We start from the raw sequence: 7,034 nt of genomic DNA, 5'->3' as shown, positions 1-7,034 counted from the left end.
CTTAACAGTCTTATTTGTAAAACCCTCTAGCAAGGTGACATTCTGATTGAGTGTTTGAAATCCTTTAACAAGGTCACTTCTAACAAGGTGAAGATCCTAACAGATCTGAGGGAAATCCCTTAACCGGGTCACATCTAGCAATGTGTTTGTAATCTTTAACATGATTTGCTTTTAACCGAGCATACTCTAGAAGAGTATATTTCTTAGTGGGTCTGAAATCCCATAGTGGTTTCCCTATTTGGGTTTCCACGTTAAATCTGGTGTTATGAGTGTTATGATGTTTATATGCTTTTGAGTTTGCATGTTTAGCAGTTTTGGTTATATTACTGAAGTATAGGTTACCGAGGTTGAATCTATTGTTTTTATGGAAGATTAAGTTTGTATGATTCACCCCCCCCTCTCATCTTATTAGTTTGGCATCTGTACTTAACATTAAGTATCAGAACTATCAAAATATTCCTCCCCAAACAAAATCATTAGCTTTGATACAAAATGTTGCAAAGAAAGGTGAATAAAGCTTGCAATATGAACTTTACATGAATATTATTACAAATAAAAAATTAAGATTAACCCTTATCAAAGTAATTATAGAATCAAAACAAGAACAAGAAATCACCACACATGAAATACTATATATACGTGGAGAGACCCTTTCAGGGAAAAAACTCTACCACAGAAAGAGAGGCAAGTATATTACTAATCCAATGAAGATTACAACAACAATACAGATCTCTGAAGACCTCTGTAAAACCTGACAACACTCCATTACCCTGCAAACTGAATTAAGAATACTAACTCAAGGTACTAATTTATAGGAGTTTGTGAGGATGAATACCACTATGGTATCACCAAACAACAAGAAGAAAAACCACCTAGAAAACTTGCACCCACCTCCCAAAATAGTCTATTACAGTTGTCACAAGGCATCTATCATGCATGTGCACCTTCATAAGGATTCTGTCATATATGTTGTCATAGAAATAATGATTATCATAACCATCATATATTCTCCTACAACTCCTCACAGGTGTCTAAGCACCTCAAAATAGAATATTCTAAGAGGGGTCTCCTAGCTATTTTGTCCTTATCCTAGAGGATAAATGGTAAAAGTAACTTTGCCTTTACATGGTCTCTCTCACCACCGTTGATTAAACTATTTAACCTCTTATGACTAAATTATAAAAGATATTTAAGAAAGTAATAAACTAAAGGATTTACAAGGTTGATGGCACCTAAATCCTAACAGACCCTTCAACTATCTTGACGATTTTGTAGTCTCCCATGCTTCTCATTAAGTGTCTTGACCGCCGTGTAATATCTTATAGGAACTCTTGAGGGAAACAAACATAACAAATTCCCTAAGAAAGTCGACCTAGTTTCAATGAGACTTAAACGCTCAATGTAACTTCCCCCCTGAGATATGAAAAATAGGTTTGAAACTTTCTAATACTTCTAACACTTGACAAAAATAAAACTTTTCAAACCAAAGACAACACCTAAGACTTAAGCCATGCTCAAGACACTTATTAAATCAACTTAACCTCAAAAATTAAGTCCTAAGGCCAGGTTAATTAACTATTGAAATACATAAATTATTTGCTTAAAGGTTATTTTGGGCCAAGGCCAAATAGGTAATAATACTGACATTTAATAAGAAATGCTATAAAAAGAGGTCAAATATTAGGAGTTGTAGAGCATCTTTCTCAAAATAGGCTATGCCAATGCAATTATTGCAGTCATGGAGCACATAGGAAAGATAAAGTGACCTTAGAGACATCTTATGATAATATTTATGACATGTCAATATGTAAAAGGAGCTACTTTATATTGCAGAGACCACTCTCATGTAGCAGGTTATGAGAATTTTTACATATTATTTTATGATTAATTTTTAGCCTCTTTATGTTTGTATATTGAGGGCTTATAATGGAGTATGTATGGTTATTGTGTAGGTACTCTTCTATTGCCAAAAGGCTAATAGACTAAAGGAGATTGTTTGAGTTGTATTGATGTACTTGTATCTACTTGATTATTATAATCTTAGTATCTTTTTGGTGGTAGAGTTCAAAAAGAGTTTCTTCATGTATAACTAGTATCATGTGCTTGCTAATTTCTCATTGTTATTATAGATAGTTATCTATATTCTATTTTAATTTTAATGGTTAATCGCATGTACCTCTAATTGGATTAATACAATTTGTACACTTTAAATTTATACTTTCAATGTTATTATTTTCCAATCTTCTCAAAACTATACACTATTTTTGAATAATTATCTTTTTTTTTGGCTTTGTCAATTGATTTGCCTTGCAACTTTTGATCAATAGAATTATTCCTAATAAGACAAGATTCTGATTAGGTGACAAATAGATTAAGGAAGAAGAAGAGAAGCTATGCTAAACAATGTAGATTACTCTACACACAATTTTTGATAGATTTTGTAGTGTAGACCAATAGAATATAGAATCCAATTGCATGATAAATTGGCTTTTTTTGCATTTTTGAATTATATAAGTAGATTTATTCTATTCCAATAAGTGAGAATCCCTCAAAATTTGAATGCTACAAGTGGGTGTGAGTGGGCCTTTGGATTTTATAAGTGGGTGTGGTTGCACCTTTATATTCTATTATGTGAATGAGCCATTGATTTAAGTTCTATGTGTGTTTAAAATTTGGTGAACATTGGATAATATGAAAAAATGTCTAGATTTAAAAAATTATTTTTAGAAGAACTTTAAGTTTTAGGTGATTGTTTCTTCTTCAACTGAATTTTCTTGCTCTATATTTGTCGAAACACACATCTTGTTTCAACATTTTTTCAAACACATGTCAAGCAACCCATATAATACTACATTTCACATACATGTTTTAAAGTATATTACCCATAACTTTATCTATATAGTAAATCTATTCTAATTGAGGTGGGTATAGATTTACTTGGCTCTTGACAAATTTTTATTTTATTCAAAATTTTATCATAGATAAACGTCTCAAGATGAATATTGATCTATGTGTTTCATATGTAGGATGTTTAGTGCTTCTTCCAAACACTCCCACTAAGGGTAAATAACAATTTAATGATTGAAAGAGTTAATAAAGTTAAATATTTTGAGATTTTTTTAACATGGATAATAATTTGTAACATTATTTTTTTGATTGATAAAAGATATAGTTTTATATTAATTTTGAAAAAGCTTACATTTTTTAATGTCATATTTCAGTCAAAAAATATATGTCTATCCTTGTATGGCCCGCCATCATTTTGGTACCAATTACCTCCCATTAACCCATACATACATATGCCATTATGTATATGGCCTTGAGTCATGATATTATCCCTTTACATACAGTAGAAACAAAATTGTTGAAACATAATATCTACCCTTCGAGACCCACCTAACTTATCCATAAACACCAATATTTCAAATTTTACGATTGTGAGTAGATATTCTACTACTATATCAACTTTACAAAATTCACAAAATTAAAAAAAAAAAAATGTATTTTCAAGCCCTCTAAGATTTGTTTCTCACCTACCCATCCCAATAGTCCTCTGCTTTGAATTTGAGCCTCTTCCTCATGAGTGCCTAGCCGATCTTCACTTGCAGTGCTCGCTCCTCCTAGTCGACAATGTAGGTTTTGAGAAACTCCCACCCAACATGCACCTCCTCCTTCCTCTCCTCTTTATTGCTCCTCACCTTCTATATGAGGAATGGTCGCTTGGGAGGTGCAAACTCTACCAAATGTTGCCACTCGCCATATGATGCATTGTAACCCTCCACAAGAACCACCATCTCTAGCAACCCTTCCAAACCAAGGCACCATTCACTCTTCACCAATACCAACATAATTCACATTGTGGTCTCCCTATTCCCAAATTTCAGACACCACGTCATGAAGAGTGAAACAATGCCCACATTGGTGTGATAATGATATTTTAAAACTATATATTCATCTCCCAAGATCATCCAAAACATTTGGAAAAGCATGGGGTCATTGAATGCGGAAATATTTCTTAGTCGATCATCTGTAATTTCCCCCATGAACGCTAATTGTTGTTCCATTAGACCCACAATGAGAAGTTTGCTTCCATTGCCATCCACTTTCTTTGCAAACTTCATCGCAAATAATGTGGACAATTTGTAACATTATTTTTTATTTTTATCAAGCTTGTGAAATTATCATACTCATGTCATTTCTCATTTAGTTTCATGTGACACCTTGATAGGAATAGCTTTAATACACCAACATATTGACAAGTACTATGCATGTGTTAGGCTTGGCTTATGGCTCAATCCTTTTTACACCAATATTAGCCTTGTTTCTACCATTTTCTATACATTTACTATTTACTCATGATTATTACAACCTCATTCATTTTCATATGTTCAAAAATAAAAATGAAAATGTTCTTTATGTCTCCCTTTATATATGATGTGTTTGTTAATAATAATGGGGAAGGGTACCAATAGTCGTTATAGCTAACTTTGTGCACCTTAAGCTCCTAAATTGTACATCAAATCATGATTTTTTTTTTCTTCGTATGTGACATAAGAGCTTATAGCTATTATTTTGAATTATAGGTAGTTACGATGAACATATGTAGTTAAAGAACTCATAATTATTATTATGTATGTGTGCTAGGGTTAAAAGTGGTAATTTTGAGGTCTCGTTCAATACATATTCTCTATTGCCTCATTAATAATTCACCTTGACAACTACAAAATTTGCACAACCGATCTATTACTTTGCACAAATGACTCAGTTATCATGCACTATGGGTACCAACAAAGCTGCAAAATTCCTCTAATTATGTCGAGAGGCATAAATCTACAATGGTAGTAGGGTGTAAGGAGGTCAACACAATTCGTGTAAGAAAAACAAATTGCTAGCTATGAGATAATATTTATCTTTTGATTTCAAATATAATATTCATCTTTAGATTTCAAATGAAGGAGGAAGCCCCAACTAAAGATAAATTTAGAATGTAAAATGTAGGAAGAAAATATATATTTGTTTTGAATAAATTCTTTGTAAGCTAGCATCTCAAATGGAAGTTTTTATTTTTTTACGGATTCTAATTTTTAGAGAAATGTTTTAAATATGCCATATGATACTTTCTAACTTGGAAAAATGGTTGAAAATTATCATGCAAAATGAAGGTTTTTATTTTATCATTAGAACAATCAAGTAAAAATCATAACGAAATAAAATAATAAACTTTATTTTTTAATAAATAGAGGCCGAGAAGAGTATATTTGGACATAATTTATGTAGATATATGAAGATAAATATAGTTATACGAGTGGAGGTCGATTGATCTAGATAATTTTTTAACAAGAGCTGTGTTGCAACTATAGTCCCTGCCTAATGCAAAACATTGGCAAAAATGTATCACTGAAATTGTTGTGCTTTGAGGCCAGGAAGTGGTTGTCTTCTACAAGAGAAGCTTCCATTGCTAGACAAAAACGTAATTGCTTGAGCGTGCAGACAACATATTTGCCCACATGCTAAGCATTGACAAAAATGTATCACTGAAATTGTTGTGCTTTGAGGCCAGAAAGTGGTTGTCTTCTACATGAGAAGCTTCCATTGCCAGACAAACATAATTGCTTGGGTGTGCAGACAAATATTTGCCCACACGCTATAAGTATGAGAACATATCTTTGTCACAAATGAAGACACAGATATCAAAATAATGCAAATTAAATAATGTCAATGTCCACCTTATTTAATTAAATTTAATTAAAAAATGATATTATTGTTACAATCAGTAATATTTAGCTACCTTATATGTAGGAGCATCATCATATACATTTACTGACCTAGCATGGAATTTTGTCAGTTGTACGCCTATTGGCTTTTCAAGAATCCTAATAGCACACCTTTAAAACTGGTAAAAGGCCCCAAATTATTTAATCAACAATTAAAACAATATGTATTTTATTATAAGACTAAAGGACTCAAGACATGTACAGGGTCAGATAGTTGAAAGCATGGAATTTTGTAAGATGTACGCCTGTTGGCTTTTCAAGAAACCAAATAGCACACCTTCAAATCAGGTAAAAGAGCCAAAACAATATGTATGAAATTATAAGACTAAAGTCAAGGACTCAAGACATATACAGGGTCAGAAATTATAAGACTAAAGTCAAGGACTCTGGACATATACAGGGTCAGATAGTTGAAAGTGCTTTTCCATGAGAAGCTATCTAAATTTGAAGCTAATGACAAGTGGAATCACTTTTTCCATGTTCAAACAAATACAAATCTCTTGTTCATGGATCTCTCCTCTGATATCCCATACATAATTATGAAAGCTAACTATTATAATACTTCAAAGTTTTAATATCCCAGGCATAATTATAAAAGCTAACTAATATAATACTTCAAAGTTTTAATTTTCCATAAAAAGTAATATTCATTCGCTTGGGGAATGAACCATCTCACCTAAATGATAAAAAGAACATTTATGTACTAAAGCGCGCACTGAAACTTTTACAACACTATGAAAACGAACTACATGGCATTAACCTACACGCCATTAAATATACACATACTCGTACAAGTTTAAACAAAACCTTAAATGCAAAAAGCCCTAACCCACTCATCATTGATAAACACCAGAACCTATGTGAGCATTAGATGCGAGTAGCTGATTCTGAAATTCATTCTAGTTGTTGCAACATGAGTGATAAGTGGTGCAGAAAGCTGCAAGAAAGGGCTTTGCAGTGCCATTATGAGACACAAAGTCTTCTACACCTACCGTAAGGCCCAAATTCCATCTTCTGTGCCTCCATGTTAGCCACGTCTGAAAATGTGGAAACAATGACAGGGTATGTAAATTGTTTGATTCTTGACACTTTGCCCTGCAATTTTCAGAAACGCGTACCCCTAGACTTTATTTCGCTGCCCCGCCTTCGTGAATCACCCGTTCTCTCCTATGAAAAACTGTGAAAAACTCTGAATGCCTCTGTTAGCCGTGTGCAATGCCAATCAAATAAATTTCTACTAAAAAATGAGCAGCTTCTTGA

This window comes from Cryptomeria japonica, chromosome 3 (assembly GCF_030272615.1).
Source record: "Cryptomeria japonica chromosome 3, Sugi_1.0, whole genome shotgun sequence".
Lineage (NCBI taxonomy): Eukaryota > Viridiplantae > Streptophyta > Pinopsida > Cupressales > Cupressaceae > Cryptomeria > Cryptomeria japonica.
The sequence above is the reverse complement of the archived record's forward strand: the minus strand, read 5'-3'. Positions refer to the sequence as shown.